Genomic DNA, 12,244 nt, shown 5'->3' on the forward strand with positions numbered 1-12,244 from the left:
GACTAACATGATATCTTTCTTGATGGTGTAAATGAAATCTGACGGTGATCTATCTCAGTAGTTAATAAGTGACAAATAGAATATGCTCTTACTTGATTGTTGCATATCAGTACTTAACACTGGAGAAAAATAAACTATATTTTGAAGTTCATTGAACATTTATTGAATAAGTATTTTATGCAGAAAATAAGTTAAGGAAAATAACTTTCTAATGAGAGAAAGTATCTTAATTAAATATTATATTTAAAGAACAATAAACAGGTATCTTAAACATAGTTCAAGAATATTACTGGAATTCACAAGAAGTAAATATATATGTATCACTGGGTTCTTGAGGAACGCTAAATAGAGTCCATGAGTAGAATCTGGAAGTGGAAAAATGTCAGTCTCTAAAACAGCAATAAACCCAATCAAAACTGTACAACACGGCCCTCAAACAAATTGTTGTCTACATTTTCTATATATTCAAAATAAAACTTACATATGTGTTTATTATCAATGAAGCACAGCGACGAACTTTGAGAGCCACTGGAATCCAGGATCTATTGGTGGTTCAGTGGTTGATGTAACATCATGGAAAATTATATAACTGAAATGAAACAAATAGTATTAGGAAACTGGGAGGCAAGAAGATTTATATTGTTTCAATATAAACATGTTCCAAAGACTCCCGGCATTGTGCCTAATAGAAGCATTGCTACTTATCCTCATGTTGAGATAGGAACAGATGAAATTAACCAGGGACAGCACATTTGAAAATAAAAAACATGAAGAGATATTGTTTGGACACTACAGAGAACCTTCATGTGCACTCACTAAACAATAAGTCAAACACAGAACTATTTCTTCTCTACTAGTTATTCTTATCTTCATCCATAGCTCACTATGGCCCACACAGGTCACTGAAATTTCTAACAGATTTTTTTTTTGTCAACTTCTTTGTAACAGAGACTCCTGCAAATACATTTGCTAAAGTCTCAGCATGTTCACAAGTCTAACTTTAATAAAAAATAATTATATGAAAAATAATGCTGATATTTGCTGAGTGGATACACTGTATCACAGTCTTCAAGGCATTTAACCTAGGAAACTCCACTGAAACACTTACAGCAATACTATAAACAAAATGCTACTATTACCTTTATATCCTTTTGATAATTAAAGGAATTGAGGTTTGTAGATTTGAGATTTGTAGAATTCAATGAAAAAAACTCTTGTACTTCCAGGGCTACAACATTTTTGTGCCACACATAGATTCACCCCTTCCTCATCAGCTCAGCAACATCCTTTTTCATCAGACTCCAAAACATCTCCTTGGATTTAGCACTTCACCTAATCTTTCTTCCCACACTCACCGATATTTCACAAAATTAAACAGCTCTCACAGCTTCTGAGCCTTGGTCTTCTAAACAGAAAAGTTTAAGCCCATGTGAAGAGTGTACATTTTTAAAACTCACACGTTGTTTGACTGGGCCAGCCACAGAATCACCAGTATTCTTGCCTCTTCCCTGTCTCTAAAGTAAAATAAAGCACAGCAAAAAGCCTCCATGTATATCAGCGATGCAAACAGTGAGGTGCCAATTACAGTAAATACATATAAACTCTGGCCTTGCTAGGGATAAAAGTATGTGATTTTTTGCCTAATCTGCAACACATACATCTAGACACCTCTGGGTAGGCATTAATAAGCATCTTATATAGGAAGAAAGTACTTATTGGAGCAAGTATCTATGAATATTTAGTTTTGCATTGATTGATATTTTTTAAAAATTTCATTTGCCAATAGAGTACTGTTTTGAAGTTTTAGAGAGCAAAAGACCTATTTATTTCTTAACTAAGAGCAAATATATCAGCATACTTACAGTTACCATTTTATTAGGTAAAACTCATTCAAGGGAGAATTAGATGAATCATACAGGATAAGCTCACATCTCAGTATAAACTTCTATAAGTAAAATCCATCAAGTGATATTGTAGAGAGAGAAAGTTGATTATAAAGAGAATGTTAACTAATATGTCAACAAATAAATGGTTCAAAACGTTTCAGAAATACAATCTACTATATAAATATTCACTGTTAATATACATTTTATTTAATATTATGTATTATAGGTACCATTTTCCAGCATTCATCTTTGAGTTTGCCATAAAATTCCAAAACAACTTGATTATTTTTGAAAAAAGCAAACTGTAGCCACAAATGGGGGGAAACAGTCAAGTCTGTTATTTACTGAACCATGGCTTTAAAATCTGAACAGACTTACTCTCAAATTTTTCAGAAGGCTTTGCTTTAGTTGCAAAACTGAACTGTCTCAATAAACAACAACAAAGCATCTGAATAGAAACTTCAATGTTCACTATTACACTTAAAATAAATTTAAAAGGGATATAACCTGGAATTTTCACAATGGATTATTGTTGTTTGGTTGCTAAGTTGTGTCCAACTCTTTGCAAGCTCATGGACTGCAGCATGCCAGGCTCCTCTGTCTTCCACTATCTCCTGGAGTTTGCTCAAATTCATGTCCATTGAATAGGTCATACTATCTAACGATCTCATTCTCTGCCCGTCCCTTTTTCTTTTGCTTCAGTCTTTCCCAGCATCAAGGTCTTTTCTAAATATTCTATCACAAACTCTAGTATAACAATCGATTGCATATTTTACTTGCTTTCAGTTGGTTTCACTAATGCTTCATAGAAAAATTATATATTATGGAAGCTCCATTCAGGAAAAAAATGAATTTGGATTGAAACAATGAATAAGACTATGACAACAAAATGTATTAGCAATCTTTTCCCACCCTTATCTTTTTTTATTGTTATTATTAAGTACCTTGGAGCCTCTGTATTGTACATCATTGAAATTTGCAAGCATAGTTCAGATGTACATGGGGATGTTATCTTTCAGTATATTTCGCTTCAGCTAACTTATTTTTTGTTGAGTCTAATTCAGATCCTGATAGAACAACTATCATTTTGGCAAATGCTGTATTCATTAAGAACAAACTTCCTCTCCTCCCTTCTTTGAATTTCCCTATTCTAGACATGTTAATTGGATAGTGATTGTTAATGCAATAGTATGACTACTTCTCCACTATGACCACCGATACCATTTCTATTTTCCTTAGATGGTTAATTTCCAGTTGTAAAGTGCATCACATCCCTCATTACTGCTTACTCTTCACAACAAACCCAGTTAAACAGGCAAATAAATATGACTTTCTCTTTATTAAAAAAAGAATTTGATGCAGAAATAGAAAATTTCAATTCCTTCATTAATATCACACAGTTCAATTCAACTAAAATGAGTGGGTATTTTGAAAACTGTGATAATTACTGACAAGGAAATGATTTCTATGCATGTGCTAAGTAGTAAAGTAGAAATATGCACAGGATACTAGAGAAAGCACATTGAGGGCTTGAAAAGCCAGAACTCCACCCTATGTCTCCTCTTATTGTAGACTTTTTCTTTTTTCACCATGTTTTATGTTCCTCTTCACCCATAAGAATATGAATAAAGTGATGAGGATCCAGTGCTTTCTTTGAAGGAAGAGGGCACAGCAGTGGTCAATGCACTGGGCCAGAGACTACGGAGACTGAGACTCTGGTCTAACTCTTTACTGGGTGGTATTGGGCAGACGGTTTCTGATGCTTCTTTGGAACTGTTTCCTCATCTGTAATGCCAAGGCTCTGAATGACATAGGTACTTTCAGTTTAAAAATCTGATCATTTAATCTCTGGACCTGATCACTATTAACTCCCTTCCCTTGCATTCCATCCCTGATGGTGAGCTTGGCACTTGGGAGTACATAGGGAGTATAGTAAACGAGGAAACTAAAGTCACTCACTCCCTACTTTATCACAGCTCTGTTAGAGTGCTGATCCTGTCCTTTATTCTTGGAGAGGCTTCCATGATTTCTCCTCACTCTTCAGCTTTCTCTCCCATATTTACCCATCAGTGACAATGAGTAAGGATAAGGGATTCTGATACCAGTGCATCTGGAGGAAGCAGTTTTAGCAAGGAAGTTTAGAAACTGATATTCCCACAGATGTCCTGCCCTAGGAGAGCTTTTTGATTTGCTGTTGCTCAGCTGGTCCAGCTCTTTGTGACCCCATGGACTGTACCATGCCAGACTCCTCTGTCTCACTATCTTCAGGAGTTTGCTCAAATTCATGTCCAATGAGTTGGTGATGATATCTAACCATCTTATCCTCTGATGCCCCCTTCTGCTTTTGCCTTCAATCTTTCCCAGCAACAGGGTCTTTTCCAATGAGTTGGTGCTTTGCATCAGGTGGCCAAGGTATTGGAGCTTCAGCATCAGTCCTACCAATGAATATTCAGGGTTGATTTCCTTTAGGATTGAATGGTTTGATCTCCCTGCTACTGGAGGGATTCTCAAGAGTCTTTTCTAGCATCACAATCCTAGCTCTGTGATTGTAAAGAGGAAAAGTTAAATTTTTATATAAGCTCCTGTTTGTTCTGCCTCTGTAACTCAGCTTGCTCCTTGCAAAGTCTGGATCACATAGTCATGTAGCCTCAGAAAGTGGGGACTTACAATCCTAGGAACTGGAGCTTATCTCACTTACCCTTGACCTGCGCTGTGCAATCGCCCAGCCTCTGCAAACCTGCTTAATCATGCCTGTCCGCGTAAGGGTCAAGCATCATCCTCCCCGTCTTGACTGCTGTCCCCGCACACGAAACCCCTTAGTTTAAACCATCCTATTAACAGCCAGTGTTACCCACTATAGTCTGTCTATAAAAAGCCTGGAACCCTTTGTTCCAGGCTCAGAGCTTGGAGTGTTAACTCCTCTGGGCCCAGCAACATAGTAAACCTGAGTTATCCAGCTCTCAGCCTGTGGTGCTTGGTTTCTTGATTACTGGTTTCTGCAACAATTGAAAAGTTACAGATTGCCTTGAGGAAGTCCTTGATAGGGGAAAAGGGTTCCTTTACATACATAAAGGTGGTGAGCTTATCATCTAAACATGAGTATCTCCTTACCACCAAAAACCAGATCTCATGTTCCACCACACCCCCTTGAATAAGGTAAAGCTCCCTATATAGCAGGCATATATTTTTGCAAATTCTCTGTTTGTGTTCTCATCTACAAAAAATAGGAGATTAGATTGAATTTATGCTGATATTTCTCCTGGATTCTGCTTTCTGGGAATTTATCTGATACAAGAGCATTCCTTATACTATAAGAAATCAGATATATGCCATGTGTATAGTGATGCTTCTTTTATACCTCCATTTAGAAAGCCATTCATATTATTTACTTTTTGTGTTTTTTACTGCTACACATTTTATTTTAGTGTCAGGTTTCAGCCTGTTGAAATGATATTAACTCATATTCAGTTCATTTTTTTATTTTCATGGTTGTCCTCCCTTGGGCCTAGCTTGGGAAAAAAAAACAACAACCCTCAATCTATAGACATTCCTCAAATCATCTAACAGTTCTGCCTCATCTTCTAAAACATGGCTGTTATTACCTCTCTGCTCTGTGTTTTGTTTCTAGTTTAAAATTGGATTGGTGAGAGCATGCCTCAGGCACCGAAAGACAATTATTTCTCTATGTTATGCTCACACAATATTTTTCAGAAATTCCTTTTACAGACACATGAACTCCTAGCATTTTAAATGCTACAAAAGCCATTGTGAAATTGTCACTGACGTGATTTTAACATAGGGACTGCAAACAAGCAGGACTCTGTGGGGCTTCTGGGCCCTGAAGCCTTTCTGTCTCCTGTTTCTTATAGGAAACAGACTCCAGACTCCAAGACCTTCCCTGAGTTCCAAAGGGCAGATTTGAATGGCTGTTAGTCTAAGAAGGGAAGCAATGCAAAGACAAGAAACCATAGTGCAGCCTTGGGGCAGGATCCTGGTATTATCTAAGGGGATACTTGTAACAATGACTTTAAACTCTTTAAGAAAGCTGAGCACTGAAGAATTGATGCTTTTGACTGTGGTGCTGAAGACTCTTCAGAGTCCCTTGGACTGCAAGGAGATCAAACCAGTTTATCCTAAAGGAAATTGGTCCTGAATATTCATTGGAAGGACTGATGCTGAAGCTGAAGCTCCAATACTTTGGCCACCTGATGTGAAGGACTGACTCATTAGAAAAGACCCTGATGCTGGGAAGGATTGAAGGCAGGAGGGGAAGGATTGAAGGCAGGAGGGGAAGGATTGAAGGCAGGAGGGGAAGGGGACAGCAGAGCATGAGATGGTTGGATGGCACCACCGATTATGGGAATGAGTTTGAGCAAGCTCTGGGAGTTGGTGATGGACAGGGAAGTCTGGTGTGCTGCAGTCCATGGGGATCACAAAAAATTGGACATGACTGAGCGACTGAACTGAACTGAAGCTGATGTCAGCATTCTTCATACCAGAGGAAAACTACCTGAGGTTACATTAAAGTAACCAAAGAAATTCATCAAGATTACCTGAGACCAGAACAAAGGAGTGCAGGCACACACACACCATAATCTTATCAGCAACACCACCCTTGAATCAGTGCTATAAAACTCCTCATCAAATCCTTCCAGGTTGGAGCAGTTTTTTGGGGCAGGAGGATGTGTCCCCCTTTTGCCTGGCAAAGCAATATAGTTATTCTCCTCCATTCCACCCAAAACTCTTGTCTGTGAGATCAGATTTAGCACTGGTGCACAGAGGCTGAGCTTTAGCTTCAGGATTACTAAACATTTTTGTGAGAAAAGCTGACAAAATCAGTATGCGCTAGAAATTAGAACTGGGATATATGTTTCTAATGTAACAATCATGTGAAGCAGGTATTATCCAAGCGGTCTGAAGAGACTGCAGGAGTAAGGTCAAAATATTCACTTTTATATGCACATGCACACCTATTCCCTGCCCTATTGTGTCTCCCCCAGGCCCCATTTATTTGGGGGTAACTTGGCCACCGAGTTTGGTGGTCTAGTCTCTAAGTCATGTCCGACTCTTGCAACCCCATGGACTGTAGCCTGCCAGGCTCCTCTGTCCATGGAATTCTCCAGGCAAGAACACTGGAGGGGGTTGCCATTTCCTTCTCCAGGGACCAAGTTTAGCAGCCTTTGTTTGAGTATCACTGGAGAAAAACATGGATGTTCATCCTTATGTTAAAAAAAAAAAAGAAAAAATCAGACCTCAGGGCCTATTTTTTCGAGATTTAACAACACAACAACACCAAAGATAACCAAATGTATTGGGCTTAGAATCAAAATAACCTGTTTGAATCCTAGTTTTCCATGAGTTTAGGCAATTTTCTAAACCTCAAAGTTCAGATTCCTACACTTTGGAATTAAAGAAAATGAATATTTATCTAAGAAAGAATTTTCAAATAATCTCATCAAGTTATTATGTGAAAATGCATATCAGAGCATATATTCATTGAACAAATATGTACATGTAATTTCTTTGGTCTAGGCACTGTTGTTTGTGTTTTACCTATGCCATATTTCTCTCATTTACAGATGAGAAAGTTTAGGAGCAAGTTTAGGTAACTGAGTTCTCAAAGCTCATAAGTGGGACATCATGATTCAAAAGGGTTTCCCAGGTGCTATTGCAGTGAAAAGGAAAAAAAAAAAAGAAAAAGACGAATACGTTTTTCTCTTTCCCTTTCCTGAGAACAAAGAAGACAAGTGAACAGTGAGCAGGCCTGAATATTCCTTTTTTTTTTTAACCTTAACTGTTTCTAACTCTGCATGCTTGTAACTAAGTTTGCTTTTCTGCCCCCTAAATCTGAAGGAGCTACAGTTCATATTTTTCCTTTGACTCTCTGCTGAATACACCCTGTATCTGGTGTTTACCCTTACAACACCCTTCCCCTTGTAATTACATATCAGAAAGAGGGCTGCAGAGCCATCAAACTGCCAGATTGATTTACTGGGTTACTGACGCCAGTCCATGACTGTCTGAAATAACGCAAGAGGAAGAAATCAAGATCCTGTCACCTTTATTCCTCATCACTGACTCCTGACTGCGAGCCCTTGCCTTAAATAAGCCCCTAAACTCATGGAGGCAATGCACAGTTCTTGAGGCATGAGCTTATTGTCTTTCGCTCTCCACTGGCTGAGAACTAAAGCCACCTTTCTGTTTCTTTCAAATTCTCTACATTTTCTTAATTTGGCCTTGATGGGCAGAGAAGGCCAAAATTTTTGCCAGCAACAGTGGCACAAGTGGTGAAGTATCTGCCTACCAGTTCAGGAGACCTAAGAGACGGGGGTTTGATCTCTGGGTTGGGAAGATCTCCGGGAGGAGGGCATGGCAAACCACTCAAGTGTTCTTGCCTGGAGAATCCCATGGACAGAGAGCCTGGGGGGCCAGAGTCACACATATTTTTGTAAATATGAGGAGAACATCAGGCCTACCTTATTCTTTCTGATTAACACTAAATCCTATGCCTGGGTACTAGAAGACATTATAAGATGGTTTCAATGATTACTAGAAAGTTGTAAACTCAAAAATCTTTGGCCATGTGATATATACTAAAAATCTCAAAAAGAGGCAAAATTAGTTTATCCAAAGAGTCGGAGAGAACTGAACAGCTGTGGTGTGGTGAAGACATTCCTGGTCAATTAAACCATGGATTTTGGCCAGTCTCAGGACCTTAATTTTCATACTTTCATAAAGTCTATTTCTAGTTTCCTTCTTAGTTTTATAAGAATGAAATATTTCAATTTTCAGAATAATAATTAACACATAGTTAATTAAAAGTGACTATGTCCAATGTTTAACAAATTATACCGCTATTGAAACAAAAACTCTAAAATGAAAGTAAACGTGAAGTCGCTCAGTCATGTCCTATTCTTTCTGACTCCATGGACTGTAGCCCACCACGCTCCTCCATCCATGGGATTTTCCAAGCAAGAGTACTGGAGTGAGTTGCCATTTCCTTCTCCAGAGGATCCAACCCAGGGATCAAACCCAGGTCTCCTGCATTGCAGGCAGACGCTTTACCGTCTGAGCCTCAGGGAAGTCAACAGGTTTGAGACGACAGGTTTGATTTCACTTTGGTTTAAGCTGTTGGCCTAAAAATATGCTTCTTTGACAAAGTTTTCTCATTTATTTTTTTTTTTTCCTACTGAAGTTGAGGAAAAAAAGAAAACCTTTATCCTTTTGAAAAGCATACCTTTTTTCTTAAAGAATTTCAACAGCTGCTCATAAAATTATGTAAACAGATTTTTGTAGGGCAGTCCATAATTCTATATAGTTTTCCCTGAACGCATTTAATTTATGAGCACCATAAGACATGAAATATCTGAACTAAAGTCATAGCTAGAGGTGGCATATTTCATCTAATTAGGAACAAGAGAGATATTAACCTTTGCAACTGATATTTTGCTTACAGATTAAAAAATGCCTGAAGATAAATTAAGCAAGGGTGGAGGAGAACGAGATGCAAGAATTTACAAATGGCTGGTGAATGGATTGCCTTTCTGGAGTGCATTATTTAGTTAACTTTTAAGACAACATTTTCAGATAGCATCTGTTGTCCTGGTAACCTTTTCAATAAATGTATCTAATCAGAACATCTCACAAAGATATAGAAGATGCTCAGAGAACAGATTTCAGGCTTCTCAGTTCCAGCTCTGTTTATGTGAGCTATGAAATAAAGACAGAAAATTTACTACATAACAAAATGTCCAAAGGAGGCTGATATGAATATCTGAGGCATGTTGAAAGCAATTTATGTCCCTTCATTAATATTTGCTTAATTAATAACATTACCTAGTAGGTAAAACTGTCTTTAGAAAATGAGAAAAATCTAAAATTATTAGTGAAAATGTGAGGGTAAATTGTTCCTAAAACATTCATTTATTCAGTTCTCCCCAGGATTGAGCTTTTAGTCTGTTCTGTATATGATTTAACTTAGTCTCTTAAGAACTCTACGAAGTGGGTACTAATATCAATATTATGCCTACTCTTTAAAAGAGAAAACACTGCCGCAATGTGCAAAGATAATACAACTCGTAAGGCACAGAGAATAGGGATCCTGACTCAGACAGTGTGACTCTTTTAACTATGAGGCAATTCATTCTCTTCAGTTCTGCATCATTTAAAATAATGATGCTTTCTAGGTTGCTTCCATGTCCTGGCTATTATAAACAGTGCTGCGATGAACATTGGGGTGCACGTGTCTCTTTCAGGTCTGGTTTCCTCGGTGTGTATGACCAGAAGTGGGATTGCTGGGTCATATGGCAGTTCTACTTCCAGTTTTTTAAGGAATCTCCACACTGTTCTCCATAGCGGCTGTACTAGTTTGCATTCCCACCAACAGTGTAAAGAGGTGCTTACCACACCCTCTCCAGCATTTATTGCTTGTAGACTTCTAGATGCCTATCAGCAGACAAATGGATAAGGAAGCTGTGGTACATATACACTATGGAATATTACTCAGCCATTAAAAAGAATTCATTTGAATCAGTTCTAATGAGATGGATGAAACTGGAGCCCATTATACAGAGTGAAGTAAGCCAGAAAGATAAAGACCAATACAGTATACTAACGCATATACATGGGAATTTAAAAAGATGGTAACGATAACCCTACATGCAAAACAGAAAAAGAGACACAGATGTACAGAACAGACTTTTGGACTCTGTGGGAGAAGGCGAGGGTGGGATTTTTTGAGAGAACAGCATCGAAACATGTATATTATCAAGGGTGAAACAGATCACCAGCCCAGGTTGGATGCATGAGACAAGTGCTTGGGGCTGGTACACTGGGAAGACCAAGAGGGATGGGGTGGGGAGGGAGGTGGGAGGGGGGATTGGGATGGGGAACACATGTAAATCCATGGCTGATTCATATCAATGTATGGCAAAAACCACTACAATACTGTAAAGTAATTAGCCTCCAACTAATAAAAATAAATGGAAAAAAAATAAAATAATGATGCTTTCTTTGATATTCACATACATTCAGTCTTCCCTTAGAATTATCATTAAAGCTTCACATTACCATTTCAGTTCAGTTCAGTTCAGTCGCTCATTTGTGTCTGACTCTTTGCGACCCATGTCCATCGAGTCGGTGATGCCAACCAGCCATCTCATCCTCTGTCGTCCCCTTCTCCTCCTGCCTCCAATCCCTCCCAGCATCAGGGTCTTTTCCAGTGATTCAACTCTTCGCATGAGGTAACCAAAGTATTGGAGTTTCAGCTTCAGCATCAGTCCTTCCAATGAACACCCAGGACTAATCTCCTTTAGGATGGACTGGTTGGATCTTCTTAAAGTCCAAGGGACTCTCAAGAGTCTTCTCCAACACCACAGTTCAAAAGCATCAATTTTGTGGCGCTCAGCTTTCTTCACTGTCCAATTCTCACATCCATACATGACCACTGGAAAAACCATAGCCTTGACCAGACGGACCTCTGTTGGCAAAGTAATGTCTCTTGTTTTTAATATGCTGTCTAGCTTGGTCATAGCTTTCCTTCCAAGGAGAATGTGTCTTTTAATTTCAAGGCTGCAATCACCATCTGCAGTGATTTTGGAGCCAAAAAAATAAAGTCTGACACTGTTTCCACTGTTTCCCCATCTATTTCCCATGAAGTGATGTGACCGGATGCCATGATCTTAGTTTTCTGAATGTTGAGCTTTAAGCCAACTTTTTCACTCTCCTCTTTCACTTTCATCAAGAGGCTTTTTAGTTCCTCTTCTCTTTCTGCCTTAAGGGTGGTGTTGTCTGCATATCTGAGGTTACTGATATTTCTCCTGGCAATCTTGATTCCAGCTTGTTCTTCTTCCAGCCCAACATTTCTCATATTACCAAAACTATCATAATCTCAATGTACAATTTGGCAATTAGGTAATTCACTAAAAAGCAAAGCCATAAGGTTAAGGGACAATCATATTTATCAGTAATCAGAATAAGAGTGAATTGATAGAAAAGAGAGAGAGATTAAGCACACACTTTACAGTTTTTATACTTATTTGCAAAAACTTAGAAAACCGATAAAATTTTTTGTGGGAATTTTGGTACATACAAACATTCGTGTACCTATCAGGAATATAAACAGGTGCAGCCATTTTAGCAAGCAATATGATAAAAGTCAAACTAAAAATTAAATATTAAACATTATCTTATGAACAAGAAATTCCATTATATATACATATATATTTTTATATATCACTTACATAAATCTATTAACTGCTGCACACATTAAATATTCCTTGCAATAATGTTTGTGGTACATATTAAGTATATGGCAGGAATCTAGGTACCTATCATTCGGAAAGACACTGGGAAAAATG

General features: G+C 38.1%; 1 long non-coding RNA gene across 1 annotated transcript in view; it reads right to left on the minus strand.

The window, feature by feature from the left end:
* Nucleotides 1-481: 481 nt before the first annotated feature.
* The window catches only part of LOC122425631, a 155,989-nt gene continuing 144,226 nt past the window's right edge, over nt 482-12,244 (minus strand). Inside the window, exon 2 of the long non-coding RNA XR_006264934.1 lies at nt 482-589. This is a non-coding gene — a long non-coding RNA (uncharacterized LOC122425631). The remainder of the gene's footprint in view (nt 590-12,244) is intronic.

The sequence above is a fragment of the Cervus canadensis genome, chromosome 23, assembly GCF_019320065.1.
Source record: "Cervus canadensis isolate Bull #8, Minnesota chromosome 23, ASM1932006v1, whole genome shotgun sequence".
Taxonomy (NCBI): domain Eukaryota; kingdom Metazoa; phylum Chordata; class Mammalia; order Artiodactyla; family Cervidae; genus Cervus; species Cervus canadensis.